Genomic DNA, 23263 nt, shown 5'->3' with positions numbered 1-23263 from the left:
TGTTTCAAAAACAACAGTATCACTGTGCTTAATTGGCCAGCAAACTCGCCTGATCTTAACCCCATAGAGAATCTATGGGGTATTGTCAAGAGACAGATGAGAGACACCAGACCCAACAATGCAGATGAGCTGAAGGCTGCTATCAAAGCAACCTGGGCTTCCATAACACCTCAGCAGTGCCACAGGCTGATTGTCTCCATGCCACGCCGCATTAATGCAGTAATTGATGCATAAGGAGCCCCGACCAAGTATTGAGTGTATTTACAGAACATACATTTCAGTAGGCCAACATTTCGGATTTTAAAATCATTTTTCAAGCTGGTGTTATAAAGTATTCTAATTTACTGAGATAATGACTTTTGTGTTTTCATTGGCTGTAATCCATAATCATCAACATTAACAGAAATTAAATCTTGAAGTAGATCAGTCTGTTTGTAATGACTCTATATAATATATGAGTTTCACGTTTTGTATTGAAGAACTGAAATAAATTAACTTTTTGATGATATTCTAATTTTTTATATGATATATACACACACCGATGTATTATATACCATTCACGTAGATTTATTGCTAGTATTAACAGTTAGCTTATCATTACGACTCAGAAAACCTGTTCTCCTGTGTACATCCCATACACCACACCTGTTAGTGGGAGAATGGGACACAGTGTCAGTCAGAAGACCATTCAAGACAGACTACATATTGGTTAGTGACTAAAATTTAATCCAAGAAAGTGTCCGGAGTGGAGACAGCAAGAAACAGAGGAGAAAGGAAAGAAAATAAGGAACAGCAGACACCTGTGAGTAGATATGATCGCATGAATTGATAAGTAGTTATTGTACACATTGATATTTTTGGCTTGGGTATTTTTGTTCAGGTTATTGCGATTGTGTATGTAATGTCTTGAAAGGATACCAAGAATCTGATAAGAAGTCAAAATTATTCACTGGGTCATATAAGATTTAATCTAATTTATTATGTACTTCAGGTAGCTACATATGTATAATGAGGATGCAAATGAACAAGCGCTCTGAAGTAAGATTATCAAATGAAGTCGGTTGGTGATGGAGTTGCACAGTTGGGATTACAGAGGCATCTAATTCTGGCCGCTCAACCCCTCCTACAGTGAACCCAAAAGAGGGAATAGGTCCCCTTAAGCAGTCAGGCAATGCATGCAACTTGATTTTTTTTAAGCCTCTTAGATCCTGCATAGACATTTACTGTACATATGAGGCCATTGTAATGACTCTAACAGGCAATAATGCTTTGGAGTACTTTTGGAATGTGTTGATACAAAAATTATTTTTTAACACACTGTTAAAGTTTCGTTATTGAGTTGAGAATTTTTATGTTAGGACATAGTGGGTAAAAAAATAGAAAAGTGTAAAAATACACGAAAAAATTAGCATAGCAAAGTGTCCCTGACTGCTGGAAGGTTTGGGAGTGGAGTTGTGAGGGGGGTATGTTTGCTTAGTTTTATTCAAAGACTACTTTTCTACAGAATAGCGTGACTGATGTGATTGTTATTATTTCTAACGAGCATTCATGTGTAAAATGAATGTCATTTTCATAGCAAACAATAGATAATATTGAATGGGAAGTTACCTTTATATGAGGATTGCTAAGCAAAAGCATCAAAGCAAATGCTCCGGTACTTCCAGGCTACATACACTACAGAATTAGGTGCTCTATACTATCCTTACATTTCCTATAAGAAGTCTTATGTATATATGTTGGATGATTCTATAATTGATTCTATATTTTACCCCATGATTTATTTTAATCTGCAATTTCCTGACCATATTGAGGGTCCTTAGGTCCTTACACCACATGTAATCTGCTGTATATCAGATATTGTTTGTTTTTCCATAAACTGTAATGTGTATGAAGACAAGGTTCATCAAGTTATGTGGTAATTTACATCTATGAGTGTAAAATATTCTCTGCCTATTTCAATGACATGTCAAAACCTGGACACTTGTTTGCCTCTCCATATTTTTCACTACTGCCATTTTAGAGTACATATAACTCTTATAACTCATATTAATTTGTTTTTTTTATTATTTTATTTTGCTGAGGGGAAGGACTAATTCCATCTCCACTTACATTTTTGGTTCTTTATAAATAATGTGAAATCCTCATAATTATGTGGTCATCAGATTTTTTCTCCAAAACTTTATTAAACTTTTAAAATCAATTTAGATTAAATTTTCTAATTATTTTAACATTAATTATAAAAATCATTCATCTGCATTCCATTACATAATGTTGGCAGGATAACAAAGGAAATGTAAGAGTTTAAACTCATTGCGTAACTGAAAAGCAACCTGACACTATTAATCAACACTACGCCACCGGCATTCCTGCAGGACACACTTAAAATGACAGATGATTACAGCACAGGCTGGGAAGGAGTTAAGACATTATTGTTTCACAATGAGGGCATGAATTATTAAGAATTATGAATTATTATTATGAATTGTTATTATTAAGGACATGAATCCATGAATTATTGTACCATTTTAGTGTATTTAATTATAATTTAGGCAAAATTCATAATTATCTAATTACAGTATTACAATTTATGGAAAAACTCTACATGTAAAATTATAAAATGTATAACATTGTGCTAGTGTAACAGTTTATGACAAATGTGTCATACCTGGAGCTCCCATATATGAGGGTAGCAGAGCTATTATACATATAAGCCTTAAGTTAATTGCTTAACTCAAAATCAATTATCGGTACCATTTCCTTGGAAAATGTACACAAACATACCTTATATTGATATGAGTCACTGTGGATGGAAATGTGACATCTAAAGAATAACTTTAGCTGCTAAAAAATGCATACATCATATATTTACTTTGACTATAGAGTCGACACAGATAGAAGAGGCCCCTGTGCAAGAAAAATATATGGGCCCTTTGAAGTCCAGTAGCTCCTCATAATGCTCAATTCCATCTACTTTCGAGGTTAAAGTAAGTCCCTTTACCACTTGGGCTGCACAGCTTACACCACTGGTTTGTCCGCCCCTGTAGTGACTTCACAACAGGATTCATGACGGCATCACATTTTCGTAACTCATCACCTTCTCATTTGCAAATAAGGATTATGTTTTTTCTAACAAATAAAAGTGTTACTACCATGATAATGGTATCATCAATTTACGGTGCTTGGCCCGCCCCCTTATTAATTCTAATCCCAAAAACGGCAGACATCATGGCTTGAATGAAATTGGCCACAGTGGCCTTTTATTATAACCGCAATAAAAGACCGAGTTATATATATACAGTCCATTGGACTATAAATGTTTGGTAGTCCCTACTGTCTTTGCCATTGCCTGCACCATACCCCAGATAGAGGGTATCAAGCCCTGTGTCTATAATTATGCAGTTTTTTGCGCCATTCCACTGATGACTCAATGTTTTGAAGAACCGCGTTGGGAGGCGCATAGGGTTGAGTCCAGGGCTGTTTAGTACCAACAGGGTCAGCTGTGGACTGCCCTTGTAAGGGCGGGAGTCTTTGGGGATCTGAAGGTCAGCTCCAGTTATAGGGATAGTCGACCAACAAGACTCGACATGATGAAGTATCTTGGAGAAGGATATTAGTGGTGCTCAAGGAACTACGTATTGGGTGAGACCTTTCCTTTTATTTGTTCAGCCTCATCATTGGTATTGATATCCAGAATTATATATCTGGTGAGGTCTCATTTAAATGTTTGATTTTGTGTGTTTGCTGACACCATTGCCACGATTCTTGACCACTGTCAGTTTATAATCCCATACAGGGACACAGGCAATATTTTCAGTGTTTTGTGTTATTGTTATAAATAATGTCTAAAGTCTATATTTTTGAATACCAGTTTTATCTTTGAGTTGACAGTGCCCTGAAATGAAAGCTATAAGACGTGTTTGTCATTACACATACAGTAGCTCTGCTGTACTCTATGTACTAGGTGCAGAGACCATGGAGTGGAGCAGGACTGTGTGAGAATTATACGTCTCACACAGAAAAAGCCTGCTCTGAGCTTTCCTGGAGGCGTCTACCATTTTTACCTCTGATAACGCCCCCTGCTTAAGATTGATCAACGTCATGAAGGGGAAAAAGTACACAACCCCAGAGACATATCTGAGCTAACGTTCCCTTGTGTTTAAAATATGAACTTATTTTGCCCTTCAATAAATAAACTTGTCATTTTAAAACAATATTTTGTGATTACTTGCATTGTATTTGTCTAATATTAAAAGTCGTTTGATAATCTGAAAAAGGAAAGAGTAAAATGTGCAAATACAGAAGAATTGGGAAGAAGCAAATACTTTTTTTCTCAACAGTTAAACTATTTATAAATTCTTCTGACGTATTGCATATTTCTGGATTACTTTTTACTCTGATTGGACAAAGCTTTTCTTACTTTGTCTTAATACCAGTTCTTATGTTCTACAGTTTTTCCATTTGAACCTTTCTTTGTTAATTATCTTTTGTTTTGCAGTCTGGCGAGTTATACTGCAGTGATGTTAAAAATATTGAGGATAGTGGTCTTCTTTCTCCTGGTGACAACCCTAGGATTTTTGATTGGAATTACCCACAAAGAGAGTATCTTTCCTTATATATAGTGTTGAGCCACCCCCGTAGTGTTCGAGTTCGGTTCGGTTCGTCGAACACCCGTGTGTTCGCCGAACTGTTCGTCGAACTGTTCGTCGAACACCTTCGAACACCATTAAAACCAATGGCAGGCAAACAAAAACACATAGAAACACATAGAAAACACCTTCAAAGGTGTCCAAAAGCTGACAAACTGCTCAGAAGACACAACTAACACATGGAAAAGTGACAAGTACATATAGTCATGCGAAAAGAAAAGAGGTGGAGGAGTAAAAGGAGGGGGAGACACAGATATAGGCATGTCATGCCCTTCTAAAATCCAAAAAGTGAGAAGCCGAGACGGCCAGTCCGCTCCTGCCCGTGCCACCTCCGTGTCGCCGGGTTTGTGTCAGAGCCGCGGTGAACCCTAACGGCCAGCCCCCCTCTCCCAATACTGGTGCCTGTCCGCTGGTGGGTCGAGAGAGCCCCCCTGTGGTGGAGGCAGCTCTAAGCTTTTTAATTTAAATTGTCCCTCTAATTTGAATGAATACACTTTAAATCCATTTACAAGGATCTATTGGAGGGCAAGTCTCATGCCAGCAGCCGCGTAATTCCAGCTCCAGTAGCGTCCACTAAAGCTGCTGCAGTTAAAAAGCTTTTATAAGGATCGAGCTCGGCTGTCCACCGCAAGGCATCCTAGTGCCAGTCCCAGCCCCTATGCCTTGGGGTGCCTCCTGATGCTCTTCACTGAGTATCCCGTGGTCCCGAAGCATTTCCTTTGAAAAAATTAAGTGTCCAAACTACAGGTGGTGTAGCTTGCTTAACAGCCGGGATAATCCGCTGACTAGCAGACACTGCTACTAGGCACAAAGTATTTCCTGGGCTAGATGCAGTTAAAAATTTGTAAGTAGATACTCTCGTTGGATGCTGAGAAAGCATTCCATAGAGTCTCCTGGCACGCCATATATGATTCTCTTAAAAAGCTTGGGGTAGGGGTCTAGGGGACCCTTTTATAGCCAAAATCACGGCCCTGTATCACAATACGTCACCTAGGCTGAAGATAAATGGAACTGTAGCACCGAGGGCTCAGTTGCTACAGACGTATTGCACCTCACCCAGATGTGTGATATCTCACTCTCAGATAAGGATGGAGTGTGGATCAGGACCCGACACCTGCATGCATTACACCACATTGCCGTGGGGCAGGGCGACAAATATGCCCCTGAGATGGGCACGACAGTCCCTGTCCCTGGCTGGAGTGGGGGGAGGGAACACTGAGGAAGGGGAACCCTGCAGTGCAGGAGCAGGGAGGAAGCAGTTCCTGGGTGCATTGAGAAGGGAGTATAAAAGGTGGGCACCATCTTAGTTCAGTGCAGAGAAGTCTGAGCAGAAGTGGCAGGGAGCAGGGGCTCTGCATGAGCTCTGCTCCGGAGGCGGGCCTAGTAACAGAGGCCCAGGCCTGCAAGAGGGAGAAGGAAGGAAGAGGAGCGGAGAAGGCTCCAGGAACGAGGAATGAAGGGATCCCAGGGGTGCGGACGGGCGAGTCGCCACCGCACGCCCGAATCCACCTGCGTGGAGGGGTCAGGCCAAAGGGGGAGACCGGTCCCCGAACTAGTGGAGGCAGGAAACGACCCTCAGCTAGAAACCGGAGGCTCTGACATTTTATGTGGCGCAGCCCCTTGCTCCACCCGCTAGGAAGGCACCACATAGGGTCAGGGAAACTGGCGCCAAGTTTACCAAGAGGAGGCCCGAGGCAGCCGGACAGAAGTGTTGGTAAGAAAGGCCAGACAAAGGACACACAAAGGGGGTCCTGTGAAGCGCTCCAAAGTTATCTGGGAGTTGTCTGAGCCCCTCACCTGGTGAGCACAGTACGACGTGGCAAGCCGTTACCTGCAGACGTGGTCTGGATAATAAGAACTGTGAGTAAAGGCCCTGAACTGCATCACTGACTCCATGTCGTTACTGCTGCTGCCCTGCACCATCACCCCCATCCTCCGCATACACTGCCCTGAGGCTATACTCCTCCCGTGGGGAGTTATGCTACGCTCTGCTGCACCCACAACACCAGCCTTAGCGGTCTGCCCTGTTGCGGCGGTTCACTCTGACCGCAATCCACGGGTGGCGTAGTCGGACATTTAAACATCAAAACCACATAAATAGTTCCGCCACTGGTTTGACCGCCCTGAGCCACGGAACCGGATCGCCGCCACGAAGACTACAACCACCAGCATCCACCAAAAAGGGTCCGGCTCCGGGTGTCCCAAGGCCCAGGGGGTGCGTCAGAACATTTTCATCACCTTTCACAATCACCAATGGGACAAGGCAGGGATGTCCTCTGTCCCCTCTCTTATACATCCTAGTGACGGAGCACCTGCTCTCATCAATTCGCCATAACCCCAATATTAGGTGGATTGAGGTGGGAGGCACCGAGTACAAGTGCTCTCTATTTGCTGATGATGTCCTAGTATATATCACTCAATCACATATATCCATCCCTGCTGTTATGGCTGAAATAGATCACTTTGTTACATGGTAAAATTTTAAAATCAATGCAGCGAAGTCTGAGGCCCTCGATGTCTCCCTCCCTAAATCCATATAGGATTCCATCCAGTCCAACTTTCCCTTTGCCTGGCCCTCACAGGGTATCAAATACTTAGGAATTCCTATTCATAGAGACCTCTCCCATCTATGTTATCTTAATTTTGGGCCCTTTATTGAACAATTCCATACAGACCACGGTTGGCAAGTTAGAACTGTAAGATTCACTACGTGAACCACTGGTGTTTTGTGGAAAAGCACATGTACACCGCGTTCCAAATTATTATGCAAAAAGTGTTTAGGAGTGATAAGGGAAGAACTTGTTTGTTTGTCAGTTAAACTCATTGATGGTGATGTGTGTCAGGGCTCTTTATATCACTGTAAGCAATTGCAGACACCTGTGCTAATTAGTTTGGCAGGTGTGTCCAATGAAAGGCAAGACTACTTAAGAAGGCTCTCTCACATTATTAAGCAGCCTACATTTTCTGCCAAAATGGGAAAGAAAAAGGATGTGTCGGCTGCTGAGAAGCAACAAATTGTGGAGTGTTTAGGTCAAGGCATGACTACAATCAACATTGTGCGATGATCAGGATGAAGTGTCTTGGCAATCAAGAAGTATGTAGCTGATTCACAGTACACACGTGTGCGTGCTGATAAGGGCAAATTGAGGACTCTTTCCTACAGGCAATTACGTCAGGTTGAAAGAGCAGCGGCAAAAAAGCCTTGTCATAGCAGCAGACAAGTTTTTGAAGCTGCTTGTGCCTCCAACGTCCCCCGAACAACAAGATGCAGGGTCCTTCAGAGGTTTGCAGCTGTGCATACGCCATCCTGTCGACCTCCTCTATCCACTTCACACAAGCAGAAACGGCTCCAGTGGGCCAAACATTACATGAAGACTGATTTCAAAACTGTTTTGTTCACGGATGAGTGCCGTGCAGCGCTCGATGGTCCAGATGAATGGAGTGGAGGATGGCTGGTTGATGGACACCCCACGCAAACACGGCTACAGCGCCAACAAGGAGGAGGTGGAGTAATGTTTTGGGCTGGAATCATGGGGAGAGAGATTGTCGGCCCCTTTAGGATCCCTGAAGGCGCTAAAGATGAACTCCATAATGTATGTGGATTTTCTCAAACAGCACTTCCTGCCATGGTTCAAGAAGAAGAACCGTGTATTTCACAGCAAGATCATTTTTCTGCATGATAATGCACCATCTCATGCTGCACATAAAACATCTGCATCTCTGGCTGATATGGGCATAAAAGGGGACAAACTTATGGTGTGACCCCCATGCTCCCCTGACCTCTACCCCATTCAGAACCTTTAGAGCATCATTAAAAGGAGTGTCTATGATGGCGGGAGGCAGTTCACATCTAAGCAACAGCTCTGGGAGGGTATTCTGTCCTCATGCAAAACAATTGAAGCAGAAACCATCCAAAACCTGACAAATTCAATGGACGAGAGAGTTCAGAAGCTCCTTTCGAACAAGGGGTCCTATGTGAAAATGTAACATCACCTAGAATAAAGTTTTGAGTTGAAAACTGTTTGATTTCAGTTTCTAACAACCTGCTAATGCTTATAATTTCAAAAATGACCATTTTTTTGGTCTTTATTAAAATGAAAAGGTTGATCGAAAAGTTTGGGGGATCTAAGAGTGTGGCAACCCAGTAGTCATGATTACTTCGAATTCTGACAATATGAGGGTCATGCTGCAGGTAGTGCAGCAAGAAGGCACTTATGTGTCTTGCGCATCTCGGAGCCCCAAAATTATTTTCCGGGCTAGATGCAGCTAAAAATTATTTTTAATTTTAAATCTGGTGAAGCTTATTATAGATGGCCTAATAGGATCAGTGCTGCACACTGCTACAAAGCCCAAATTATTTTCCAGTCAAGATACAGATAAACATGATTAGTAATTTGAAAACTTAAAACGGTTGGTAGGGTGATTTTAACCAATCATCAAGCTTTTACTCTCCCCAGGATGACACAGGGGTAGAAAAGTCGTTTCGGATCCATGATTTGTTCATCTTTATGAACGTGAGTCTGTCTACATTATCAGTGGAGAGCCGCGTGCGCTTATCTGTCAGCACACCACCAGCAGCGCTGAACACACGTTCAGACAGAACGCTGGCTGCGGGGCATGACAAGATCTCCAAGGCGTAAGTGGCTAGCTCCGGCCATTTATCCAGATTGGAAGCCCAAAAAGAGCAAGGGTCCAGTGACACAGTCGTGGCTTCAATGTTTACTTGAAGATACTCCTGTACCATCGTCTCTAGGCGTTGACTATGTGTCAGACTTCTTGTCTCCTGTGGCCTTGCAAAGGATGGGCTAAAAAAGTGGTGAAATGATTCCGCAAAATTGATGTTACCAGCAGATACTGTGGTTCTGTTACGGTTTGAGTGCTGAACACTTGACGGTCCCACGGTTGGCAAGTTGGAACTGTGAGATTCACTACGTGCACCACTGGTATTTTGTGGAAAAGCACATGTAAGATTCTGCAACAGTCTCTGCTGATACTCCTGCATGCGTGCATCCCTTTCTATGGCAGGAATAATTTCTGCAAATTTACTTTTGTACCGGGGATCTAACAGTGTGGCAACCCAGTAGTCAGGATTATTTCTAATTCTCACAATTCGAGGGTCATGTTGCAGGTAGTGCAGCAAGAAGGCACTCATGTGTGTTGCGCATCCAGGAGCACCAAGTCCCTGTTGTGTTGGTGGCGAGGTAACAATCATGCTTCCTTCCTCTGTCCTCTCCCCCCAACCTCGCACAACAGAAATGTGATCAAGGTCTCCCTCATCTGATGAGTCTTCCATCAGTTCGTCCTCCACTTCTTCCTGGGCTCCTGCACCTTCCTCACTAGTTTGGCTGCTACCATGCGCCCTGGTAAAATCATCTCCCCCACCCTCACATGCCTGCCGCCTTGGTGCTGCCGACCGTCTGGACCTTGCAGATGTTAGCCCTTCCGCATACAACTCCTCCTCCTCTACTTCCTCCACCTCCTCTTGTGCCACCACCTGACTCCGAATTCTGTTTAACATGTGCTCCAGCATGTAAATCACCGGAATAGTCATGCTGATAATGGCATCGTCAGCACTAAACATCTTCGTCGCCATTTCAAAACTGTGCAGAAGGGTGCATAGGTCCCTGATCTGAGACCACTCCTCCAGCGTGATTTGCCCCACCTCTGAATCTCGTTGGCCCAGGCTATACGTCAGAACGTATTGCACCAGGGCTTGTCGGTGCTGCCACAGTTGCTGCAACATGTGCAGAGTTGAATTCCACCGGGTAGGCACATCGCATTTTAGCCGGTGAAGTGGCAGGCCCAACGACTTCTGTAGAGATGTAAGTCGCTGAGCTGCGGGATGCGAACGGCGGAAGTGAGCACACAGCGACCGTGCCCTCTGCAGAAGGCCATCTAGTCTGGGATAGTGGGCTAAAAATTGCTGGACAACCAGGTTCAACACGTGAGCCATACAAGGCACGTGTGTGACATTGCCCCGGCGAAGGGCCGAACCCAGGTTTGCAGCATTGTCGCACACGGCCTTCCCTGGTTTCAGGTCCAGTGGAGACAACCATTCATGAAATTGGTTCTCCAGAGCTGACCACAACTCCTCAGCTGTGTGACTCACATTTCCCAGACATTTCAATGTAAAAACCGCCTGATGACGTTGAGCCCTACTGCCAGCATAGTAAGGAGGTGTGCAGGATCCCTTCTGCGCAGTTAGAAAGCTTGTGGCATGACCAGACAGGCTTTGGGTGCAGGTGGAAGACCGAGAGGAGGTTGAGGAGGCAGAAGCAGTGGAGGAACTTTGACATAAAGAGGATTGACGCACAACTCGTGGGGACGGCAAGACTTGGACAGCAGCCCCTTGTCCTGCTGTCACCATAGTTACCCAGTGCCCAGTCAGCGACATGTAACGCCCCTGTCCATGCCTACTCGTCCAAGTGTCTGTGGTGAAATGCACCCTGTCACACACAGAGTTTCTCAAAGAAGCGGTGATGTTGTGTGCGACATGCTGGTGGAGCGCAGGCACACCTTTCTTTGAGAAGTAGTGCCAACTGGGCATCTGGTACTGGGGCACTGCGACGGACATAAGGTCTCGAAAATCCTCTGTGTCCACCAGGCGGAAAGGCAGCATTTCTGTAGCCAAGAGCTTGCAGATGGTGAAATTCAACCTCTTAGCTTTCTCATGGCTAGGAGGAAATGGTCTTTTACTTGTCCACATCTGAGGGACAGAGGGCTGGCTATTGTGCTTAGACGGGGTTGATAAGGGTGTCCCCGGCAAACTGCCGGTCTGTGAGGAAGATGCAGGCGGACATGTTAGGTTGCCTTGATCCAAAGGTGGTGCTATCGATGTCGGACAGCGCTCAAGACCAGCTGGTGTTACCACCTCCAAAGAAAATGATGACCTGCCAATCACGCTGGCTGTTGCGGGTAAAGAGGTGGCAGGTCTGCGCCCCAAAACAGGTGTGACTGCTGTCCCCCCAGTCACAGAGGATGAAGAGGCCGCGGATGCACAAGATATGGCAGACGGTGGTTGGCCCGGCTGGCTAGGCCGCATTGTAGCACACTGAGCTTCCCACTGCAACTTATGCTTCATGTCCATGTGCCGGTTCATGCATGAAGTACTCAAACTATGTATTTTTTGGCCTCTACTTAGCTTTTGCTGACAAATGTTACAGATAACACGAGTTGGGTCATCTTTATCGATCTGAAAAAATGCCCAGGCTATGCAAGGCTTAGCACCCATGCGACCTGAAGAGCCACCACGACTTGTGGTGAGAGGCAGAGTTGTGTTTGAGGATGCAGTTGTTGACGTGCTTCCAGTACTACGTCTCTGTCCAGGAAGGCGCAACCTGACCTCGTCGTCACTAGCATCTTCCTCCACCTCCTCTGCTGACCTCATCTCTTGGCTGACTGTGGGTTGACAGTAAGTGGGATCTCCGACCTCATCATCATCACCCTGTGCGTTATCACACCCGTCGTCCTCAGAACCAACCTGTTCCTGCCCTGACAAAAAACTAAAGTTGTCGCTCCAATCAGGTATTTGAGTCTTATCATCGTCTTCCTCATTGTCTCCACCAACAGGAGTTACAGTTTGGGAATGAGGGTCTACATTATGGTCAGAACCTTCTGCGTCTGGTCCTGGATCCGACTCATAAAGATTCTGGGCATCAGTGCAGATCATTTCCTCGTCTGGATTCACAGAAGCGCTGGAGTCGACCTCTGATTCCCAGGCTATAGTATGAGTAAACAGCTCTGCAGACTCAACCATCTGTTCTACCTCATACTCAGACGGGCAGCTGGAGATTTGGGAGCTGTGAGGAAGCAAGTGCGATTTGGGTGACACCTTTGAGGACTGGAGTATTTGTGATGTTGAAGTTGATGTGGAGGAGAGCCCACTTAAAGGAGCACTTGATATCCGTTGAAGCACCTGCTGTTTTTGTGCCTCATCTGGAATTTGTAGCGATTGGCGTGGCCGTAAGAAAGGGATCTTATCACATTGTCCGCTAAAAGAAGTAGACATTTTAGTTTGGCTGGAAGATGGTCTTTCTTCTGCACCTACCCCACGGACACAACCTTTTTTCCCCTTCCCAACACGCCTATTCCCCTTTCCACCAGCAGCAGGCCTTTTTCCACTCATTTTGGTGGTTAACTAATTCACAACTCTGGAGTTGTTTGCACAAAAAAACAATGGATGGTAACCGAGCAGAGCTGAGTGGCCAAACTGTGGTATTAGGCCAAAACTATTGGCTGGGTTAGATGCAGAAAAAAATTATTTTTAATTTGCAACCTGATGGAGGTCAGTATAGATGGACTAATAGACCAAGTCCCACACACCGCTAGAAGCCCAAATATTTTTTCAGAGCTAGATGCAGAAAATTTTTTTATTCAATTTGCAACCTGATGGAGGTCAGTATAGATGGACTAATAGACCAAGTCCCACACACTGCTAGAAGCCCAAATATTTTTTCAGAGCTAGATGCAGAAAAAAATTATTTTTAATTTGCAACCTGATGGAGGTCAGTATAGATGGACTAATAGACCAAGTCCCACACACCGCTAGAAGCCCAAATATTTTTTCAGAGCTAGATGCAGAAAAAAATTATATTCAATTTGCAACCTGCTGGAGGTCAGTATAGAAGGACTAATAGAACAAGTCCCACACACTGCTAGAAGCCCAAATATTTTTTCAGAGCTAGATGCAGAAAAAAATTATTTTTAATTTGCAACCTGATGGAGGTCAGTATAGATGGACTAATAGACCATGTCCCACACACCGCTAGAAGCCCAAATATTTTTTCAGAGCTAGATGCAGAAAAAAATTATATTCAATTTGCAACCTGCTGGAGGTCAGTATAGAAGGACTAATAGAACAAGTCCCACACACTGCTAGAAGCCCAAATATTTTTTCAGAGCTAAATGAAGAAAAAAATTATTTTTAATTTGCAACCTGATGGAGGTCAGTATAGATGGACTAATAGACCAAGTCCCACACACTGCTAGAAGCCCAAATATTTTTTCAGAGCTAGATGCAGAAAAAAATTATTTTTAATTTGCAACCTGATGGAGGTCAGTATAGATGGACTAATAGAACAAGTCCCACACGCTGCTAGAAGCCCAAATATTTTTTCAGAGATAAATGAAGAAAAAAATTATTTTTAATTTGCAACCTGATGGAGGTCAGTATAGATGGACTAATAGACCAAGTCCCACACACTGCTAGAAGCCCAAATATTTTTTCAGAGCTAGATGCAGAAAAAAATTATTTTTAATTTGCAACCTGATGGAGGTCAGTATAGATGGACTAATAGACCAAGTCCCACACACCGCTAGAAGCCCAAATATTTTTTCAGAGCTAGATGCAGAAAAAAATTATTTTTAATTTGCAACCTGATGGAGGTCAGTATAGATGGACTAATAGACCAAGTCCCACACACCGCTAGAAGCCCAAATATTTTTTCAGAGCTAGATGCAGAAAAAAATTATATTCAATTTGCAACCTGCTGGAGGTCAGTATAGAAGGACTAATAGAACAAGTCCCACACACTGCTAGAAGCCCAAATATTTTTTCAGAGCTAAATGAAGAAAAAAATTATTTTTAATTTGCAACCTGATGGAGGTCAGTATAGATGGACTAATAGACCAAGTCCCACACACTGCTAGAAGCCCAAATATTTTTTCAGAGCTAGATGCAGAAAAAAATTATTTTTAATTTGCAACCTGATGGAGGTCAGTATAGATGGACTAATAGACCAAGTCCCACACACCGCTAGAAGCCCAAATATTTTTTCAGAGCTAGATGCAGAAATTTTTTTTATTCAATTTGCAACCTGATGGAGGTCAGTATAGATGGACTAATAGACCAAGTCCCACACACTGCTAGAAGCCCAAATATTTTTTCAGAGCTAGATGCAGAAAAAAATTATTTTTAATTTGCAACCTGATGGAGGTCAGTATAGATGGACTAATAGACCAAGTCCCACACACTGCTAGAAGCCCAAATATTTTTTCAGAGCTAGATGCAGAAAAAAATTATTTTTAATTTGCAACCTGATGGAGGTCAGTATAGATGGACTAATAGAACAAGTCCCACACGCTGCTAGAAGCCCAAATATTTTTTCAGAGATAAATGAAGAAAAAAATTATTTTTAATTTGCAACCTGATGGAGGTCAGTATAGATGGACTAATAGACCAAGTCCCACTCACTGCTAGAAGCCCAAATATTTTTTCAGAGCTAGATGCAGAAAAAAATTATTTTTAATTTGCAACCTGATGGAGGTCAGTATAGATGGACTAATAGAATGATGCTATGCCCAAAAGATTTTACTTCACTAGGTGCAGTAAAAAAATTGGTATTCTATGCACAGGTGGTAAATCTTGCAACACAGATAGGCTACTCCACTGACTAACACACTCTGCAATAGGCCAAAAAGGATTAGCTTTGCTAGATTCAGCCAAATGCTGTGAAAAAAACTTGCACAGCACTGGCACAGACCTGCCTGGCAAAAACTGATAGGAACTGATGTAACCTAGTCCTGAAAAGGACTCCAATTACAATTAGTCTTTACTCCCACAATCTATCTACTTAAGAGCACAGACCTGCTTGATAAAAGTCGTAGGAAATGCTGTAACCTAGTCCTTAAAAGGACTGCAATCACAACTATTCCCTACTCCCAAGCTATCTGTATATTTGTGCGAAAATTGGCTTGAAATTAACAAGGTATAGCGCACACAGCAACAGCGGTGCCGTCTAACACGCAGCTGCAGCAGTGAGAAAATGGTGGCGACGGGGAAAATGGCTTGGTCTTATAGGGCAAGGACATGTGACATACACTGACAATCACACATGCCTTTGCTTGTGTGAAAAAAAGCACTTCGCTCCGTGTGTGCGCTGCTGATAGGCTGACAGTTTGCACCTCCCCACTGCAAATGCGGGAAAGAGAAAAAAAAATGGAGATCTTCATTGTTCCTGCAGAGATCCATCCCCTGCCCCTCCCCCCGCCCCGCTGTACACTCAAACTGCGTATTAACATTAATTTTCATCATTACTGAGAAAAAATCCAGTTATGATTTTGGTGCACGAACAGTTATCGAACATAACCTCGAACAGCCGAATTTTTCTCAAATTGTTCGTGTTCGCCGACCGGCTCGAACACCGCCCAAAACAGCTCGAATTTGAGATTGGCGCACAGTTCGAGTAGAACAACGCTCATCTCTACTTATATATCCTCTTTATCAAGAAGAAAAATACTAAATGAATCAATTATGTTAATGAATAACATTTTCAGTCCCATTAATCGATGGTCAAATATGACAAATGTATTAACTACCAAACCATCAAGAGTTCAGGAAAAAATGTTACTGGAGACCCTCAATTCGTCATCGAGCACAAGGTTAAATAATGCTTTTGTTTCTCCTTCTGAAGTATTAAAAGAAGGTGATGGCATAATATTTTTGGAAACTACAGATCGAATGCAACCCTCTTCATTAGTTGCCATAGAGTCTGCAGCTCGTGTGTACAAAAACCAACCAGTGGCCATCTTCATGAAAGGATTAAACAATACCAACATAGAAGAATAGTGAAGAGACATTTCCCAGTGCTCACATCTCTGAGGAACGTTTACTTCTTCCCGCTGAGATTCGAAGAAGTGTTTGCTGACACCCCACTTCACTCCTGGTATCAGAAGGTAACGTACAGCAATACCTGACTTTTACTAGTAATTAGTATGAGCAAATGTAAAGCAGACTTCATTTCTCTACGGCTAGCCTCTGGATGTGCAAGTTGTACAGCTGTACAGGCACACAGATGCCTCTTCTGAAGGTGACATTTAAAACAGTATAACCACAGAGTCTTGTAGCTGCAATAAATCTTAAAGGGGGTGTCCCCTACTCAGACTACTTTTTCTCAGTACCTATGTTTGACCCCAGTAAAATAATGACACATATTCATCTCCAGTGTCGACGCTGTTCAAGAGGTGTCCGCAGTGTCTCTCCCAGGGCTCTCGTAACGGCTCTCATTTTCTTTGAATGTATGTGATTTTTTCAAAGGCAGGGAGAGTGTAGCGGCCACTGATTGCCCGCAGGGATCATGTGGCATAACAGTGTCGCACAAGCCCCTGCAGAGACAGTTCCGGCACCACTGGAACAGCGCTGACACCAGGGGTGAGTATAAGTGTTATCATGTTACTGGGTGCAAACGGATTGAGAAGGAGTTGTCCACGTAGTGAACCTGCCCTTTAATAATAGCATTTTTTCCACTAATGTATTGTATACACTATGATGGAAATAACTTAGAATTAGGGTGCCATTGTTACTTTCCAGTGTACGGTATGGCATCTTTAATTAGATAACTATATAGAGGAATTATTTGGACAATATTTGGCATTTTTATTTTGATTTGTCACTATCCTCTACTGGGGTCCAGGTAAGCAATGAATTTTGATCCAACTTAGGAAAATTTATAATTAACAAACGTATCGCACAATTACAGTATGACAACTGTTTCGTTTCAGTATGAGCGATCCTGCTATTACCTGATTTCTGCCCTCAAAGCGGAGTCTGGATACGCTCACAATACTTATATAATTTACCCTCAATAGCTTCTCTTCCCACCCCCTTTAGCCTGATTGACAGCTAGAATGAAGAGGTTTTGACAGTCAAGCAGAGCTGGGTGTGGAGAAGCCAAGTGGCACCACCACATTGACTAGTCATCTCAGTTTCCTCATTTCAGGTCCTTGTTTAAACTATGAAAACATAGAAATCAGTAACAGGGGATTATGTCCTTGATTTAAGCAGAATGCAGCACCAAACTGTTGCCATTAAATAACAAATTTAGAAATCTGTAAAGAAAATGAATGAAAATATTTTAGAATGGTACATCTAACGGTTCATTTAAATGAATGATTATTATTGCTTCAAATAGAGGGGAGGATGTGAAGTACCCGGTCATGGCCACTACAGTTGATGGAGCTGTAGACAGCATTCATTCTTCTTGGGTAGGAGTCGATCAGCATAGCACATCTGGAATTAGCAATCTTTGTCCACTCTTCCTTGCAAATCTGTCATATTGTGAGGGTATCTTCTGCATACAGTGCCCTCTTCAGGTCACCCACAGATTTTCAATTGGATTTAAATCTTGGCCCTGGCTGGGTAATTTCTAAACTTTAATCTTCTAGCAAAGCCATTCTTTTGTTGATTTGTAAGCATGCTTAAATGGGTTGTCCACTACTTTTAATATGTTGAAAATAAGTATCTTTATAATTACCTTGCTTTTCAGTTACTGCCTATGAACAGCGCTATCCTTGGCCGCTCACAGGCATCATGTGACCCGCCGCTGATGTCACGTCAAGTAAGGCGTGACATCAGTGACGCGGTCCCAATGGTCGATGCTGGGTTGTGGGCGGGGTAATCCAGCCCACAGCCCTGCTTCCACCGTGGAACGCAGAATTAAGTCACCCCTGGCTGCAGCCGGAACTTGACGTGACATCAGCGTATGTCGGAGCCGGCTGCAGCCGGGGGTCACGTGATGCCTGTGAGCGGCCAGCGATAGCGCAGCTCACAGTCAGTAACTGCGAAGCTAGATATTTACAAAGATGCTTATTTTCAACATAAAAATAGAATGGCCATTTATTAATAGTAGTGGACACCTCCTTTAAGTTGTCTCGCTGAATTCTCTGCAGCTTATTAGCAGAGTCCTTAAAGTTTTGTTGCAAAATTGACTGATATTTGGCACTGTTAATAATTCAAGTTAACAAAATTGTAATGAATATAAGGGTTCAAAAGTCAGTCTAACAAGTGAAGAAACCCTTATTATTAAAAGACAAATACCTTAATGAGTATACATTCAAAGGTGTCAAGTGAGAGAAAAAAAAAGAAAAATATATACTGTATATATACAAAAAATAATAACAATCCAATAAGGGTACATAAAGGGGAAATATGGCAAAATAACAACTACAATAACCCTGTAAGGCCCTAAATCATGAGCCCTACCTATCCGCAGAGGTTGACACCCTAATAGGCAACACAAGTGCACAAATTAGAGCAAAAATTTTACCACAAGAAACACAGACATTATAGTCTATAAGACACAAATAAGCAAAAGTCTCCTTATGTGGCAATAGACGTGTCATATGGGTAGAAGTAAAAGATGGTAAATTGATAGCGTCTAAAAACACGTGCACCTCCACAAAATAAAATAGATAAATAACCAGCCTCACAAGTACAACAGCATATCCCTGTAACATTGTATCCCAATCAAAATAATTTAATAAACTATGTAAAACAGGATACCTACATGTGTATAAATGCAGCTTGTTCAGATGCTATTATATGGTATCAAACACTGATACATAATTTGCAGGTGGCTATCACTATATGGAGTTGACTAAACTGCATTGTGAAACAATTGGAGAAATAGATGTCCAGAATCTTGGCCCCGATGTATTTCTCCTCCAGGATAAGGATGAGGAAAAGGGGCACCTTCCCTTGCGTTGCCTATTAGGGTGTCAACCTTCTTGGATAGGTATGGCTCATGATTTAGGGCCTTAGAAGGATATTGTAGTGGTTATTTTTCTACATTTCCTCCTTATTGGATTGTTATTCTTTCTTGCATATATATAATTTTTTTTCTCGCTTCGCACCTTTTAATTTACACCCATTAAAGTATTTGTTTTTTAATAATAGTTGTTAATAACTCCCTTCACTTGACTAAAGCCCCAGCTCCATCTTCTGAAAATCAACCCCAAAGCATAAGGCTGCTTCCACCATGCTTCAATGTGGGTATGGTGTTCTTTTGTTGCGTTGCAGTGTGGGCTTTGCGCCAAACATACCTTTTGGAATTATGGGTAAAATGTTCAACCTTGATTTCATCAGGCCATAATGTTTTCCCACATGTTTTTTGAAGATTTGATGTAGGTTTTTCATTATAAGAAAAACCTTCCGTCTTGCCACCGTACCCCACAGGCCGGCCATACATGAAGAATATGAGAGATTGTTGTCACATGCAATATACAACCGATACTTTTTAGACATTCCTGCAGCTCCTTTAGTGTTTCTCTAAGCCTTGAAACAGATTTCTGAACCTATTTTCTTCTTGACTATTCATCAGTCTTTAAGGGATGTCCTGCTCCCGGCAATGTCACAAAATTTAAGCCATTTCTTGATGACCACATTCATAGTGTTCCAATTGTATATGTTATGCCTTGGAATTTTTTTGTACCCTTCTCCTGACTGATAGCTTTCAACAATGAGATCCCTTTGCTGTGTTGTAAACTGTTTACGGACCTCTAAACTCCATCTAAGAAAATATCAGGACAATCCTTCTAGAACATCTAAACTTGATATTGGGTTAATCAGAATCACTGTAAATGATGATAACTGTGCACTGACTACTATGTAACATGAACATGAGTTCAAATGTGATTGGATAATTCTAAACACAACCACATTCCCAATTATAAGAGGGTGTTTACAGTTATATCACAATATTTTTGGTATGTTATTTTTAGTTTACCCCTCAATATAATCTTAATTTTTTCTCAATGGATTTGTACAAATTATGGGTGACATTAAATATGGAAAAAGTTCTGACAAAATCCAGGCATTTTAAAAGGGATGTGTAGACTTTTTATATCCACTGCACATATCTGCTTTGCCTACCTATATTAAAATTCTGGACAGCCTGTAGAGATAGGATATTTTTTTTCATTATCTGTAAAAATAATATCTTTGAAGCAGGTGGAGTGTGCAAAGATTATTCCTATTGTAATTTTCATTTATTTTAAAGCACAACTCCAACTTTTTTTTATTGCAGCGCTTTAGTGTTTCTTCTAATCTAAGGACCCTGCATCTAGTCTTATACCTATCTGCTGTTGTCTTCACCTTCTGTCGCCGTTGCTCTTTTCAGTCTCCAGCAGTTTGTGATTTGCCTGATTGCTCCAGTGTTTGCTCGAGCAAACTGAAGGACACTTTTCAATGCACATCTATGAGAGCCTCGTTTTGGCTCTCATAGTCTTGTATTGAGAGCTTGTGACCATTACTTCTGGCCAGTCAGAAGTTGTGGTCACAAGATGGACAGGAGTGGTGAACACGGTGGCAGATTTTTGATTAGAAGCACCACTCCAGTGCTGAAAAAAAACAAACGCTGGAGCGGTGCTTTAAGATTCACTGTTGAATGCTACTTACCTTTTCGTATCTATCATTTTGGCCTTTGAAAACACAGTATATCGATATCGCTCCATCAAAAATGAAAATTTGTTTAACCCTGCTGTTCTGTTTCCATGTACTATACACTTGTATTGCTCCTGGATCACTATGACCCGGTTTATTAAATCTTGATTTTAGATACTCTAACTCAATTATTTTTATACATTTTGCTTACTAGACTGTATGGGCACATGTTTGGAAATAAAAAAAAAAAAGAAAAATGAAATTGAAATCTTTATTTTTGTTTTTTTATTCCGAAAAAACTTAGTAATAAGCAAAATGAAAAATAGCAAACTACACATATGTGGTAAAAAAAAACAAAAAAAAAATAAGCAAATCAAATATTTTGTAAAAAAAAATTAAAGATAATAAACACTTCAATTTGAACATATTTACATGGTAATATTAATTTATGTATTCTTGCATGAAGAACAATAAACATGGGCTTTGCATAAGAATTTTTTGCATCCAGAACATGTAATACTTGTTTTATTATCACAAGAATAAAGGCAATAGCTGCACCTTTTTCTTTTTATTCTGGAAGCACCGCTGGTAGAGGCCATGGGGGTAGAAGTGCTTGTGGAGGCCATGGTTTCACTTTCCTGAACATGTTGCTGGATGCTCTGTATAAGGCCTGCTGCTCCTTCCGTTCTGGGTGTTACCTTTCTTTCCTCAGTATACGGCCTAACCAGTGATTTTCCAAGTTCTTCTATAAAGAGTCTTCGTTTATGGAGTGTAGTGTAGTACACATGTAGTGTAGTACACGTGTAGTGCACACCTAGTGATCTCTCTGGATGCGCTCTACATTTTAGTATAGACTGTGCACCAAAAATAATCAATATAAAGCCATTTTTATGGTGCGCAGATCTCAATGCATACACCCGGCAGAGCGCGTGTACGACCCCATTGAAATAATTTAGGAAATAAATAAATTGATATACAATAGTAGATGCAATAAATAGACCCAACTGAGGTTATAACTCCTTTATTTCACTGAAAATATGGCCTCATAGCTGTAAAAAATGATGCCGGGTCACTATGTCCCGAACACGACAAGTGTACAAATCAGCGTGTAGCAAAAAGTAAACAAACAAAAAAAAAAATACTCATAGATAGGTCCCCCCAAATGAGCAAAAGTCAATTAACCTCAAGTTTTAGAAACTTATAGAAAAAAATCTACAGGGCCTCACAAATTTTCTACGGGTCACTATGACCCGAACAGAACAGCAGGGTTAATAGTAATGTTATTTTGGCACAAACTTTCATGTATCCATTTTACTTTCAGATTAATTCACAACAGCAGTCATTCTGGACCCACGTCAGCTCTGATGCCTGCAGATTAGCATTGATTGGGAAGTATGGTGGCATTTATATGGATACAGATTTCATCTCAATACAAACTATTCCTTACAAGGACTTTTTGGCTGCAGAATCTTCTCAGTACTGTAGCAATGGTATTTTTGGGTTTTCATCTCATCATGATTTTACCCAGAAATGTATGGAAGACTTTGTTAAGAATTATGACAGCAAAATATGGGGACAGCAAGGGCCACGTCTCTTTACTCGTATTTTAAAGAAGTTCTGTGACTTACCAGAATTTGTTGGTTCTGAAGATGCCATGTGTGGAAACAATACTTTGTTCAATCCCCAGCGTTTGTACCCTATCATTTGCCCAAAATGGAAAACGTATTACGAAGTTTGGGACAAATTGCCATCGTTCAATGACTCCTACGCTTTGCATCTCTGGAACTTCATGAATAAGAAAAAATTAACTATGGTACCTGGTAGCAACACATTGGCTGAACACCTCTACAAACAATACTGTCCTTTCACATATAATTCAAAATTTAGTTGATCAGCTCTGGTTATCCAGGTAATAATTGTGAAATTTCGCAACTAATTTGTCAGATCTTATACAATGTCACCCTCTTTAGACATTTTTATATTTTATTGTGTACCAACTTTAAAAAAAAAATAAATAAATAAAAAAATTCCTCAACCCAACATTTGGTTTAGATGAGCATATGAAAAATTGTCCAACATTCATGCAGAAAACTCAGACAAGTTTCATCCGTTTTGCCATCTGTATTTCATTTGTGTACCATCTGTGTGTCAATATTTTATGTCCATGTGACATCCATAGCATGATGCTGCCACTGCCATGTTTCACTGTTGGGATTGTATTGGGCTGGTGTTGAGCAGTGCCTGGTTTTCTTCACACATACCGCTTAGAATTATCACCAAAAAGTTCTATCTCCATCTCTTCAGACCAGAGAATCTTATTTCTCATAGTCTGAGAGTCCTTCATGTGTTTTTGAGCAAACTCTATGCAGGCTTTCATATGTTTTGCACTAAGGAGAGGCTTCTGTTGGGCCACTCTGCCATAAAGGCCCGACTGGTGGAGGGCTGCAGTGATACTTGACTT

General features: G+C 41.7%; 1 pseudogene; it reads left to right on the top strand.

Annotated features, from left to right (window-relative positions):
* The first annotated feature begins 583 nt into the window (after nt 1-583).
* Nucleotides 584-22835, top strand: LOC141258973 (alpha-1,4-N-acetylglucosaminyltransferase-like; annotated as a pseudogene).
* The last annotated feature ends 428 nt before the right edge of the window (nt 22836-23263 follow it).

Source organism: Phyllobates terribilis, unplaced genomic scaffold (assembly GCF_046119375.1).
Source record: "Phyllobates terribilis strain yellow unplaced genomic scaffold, ASM4611937v1 Scaffold_3__8_contigs__length_932513732, whole genome shotgun sequence".
Taxonomy (NCBI): domain Eukaryota; kingdom Metazoa; phylum Chordata; class Amphibia; order Anura; family Dendrobatidae; genus Phyllobates; species Phyllobates terribilis.
This window is presented reverse-complemented; position numbering and strand designations above follow the sequence as displayed.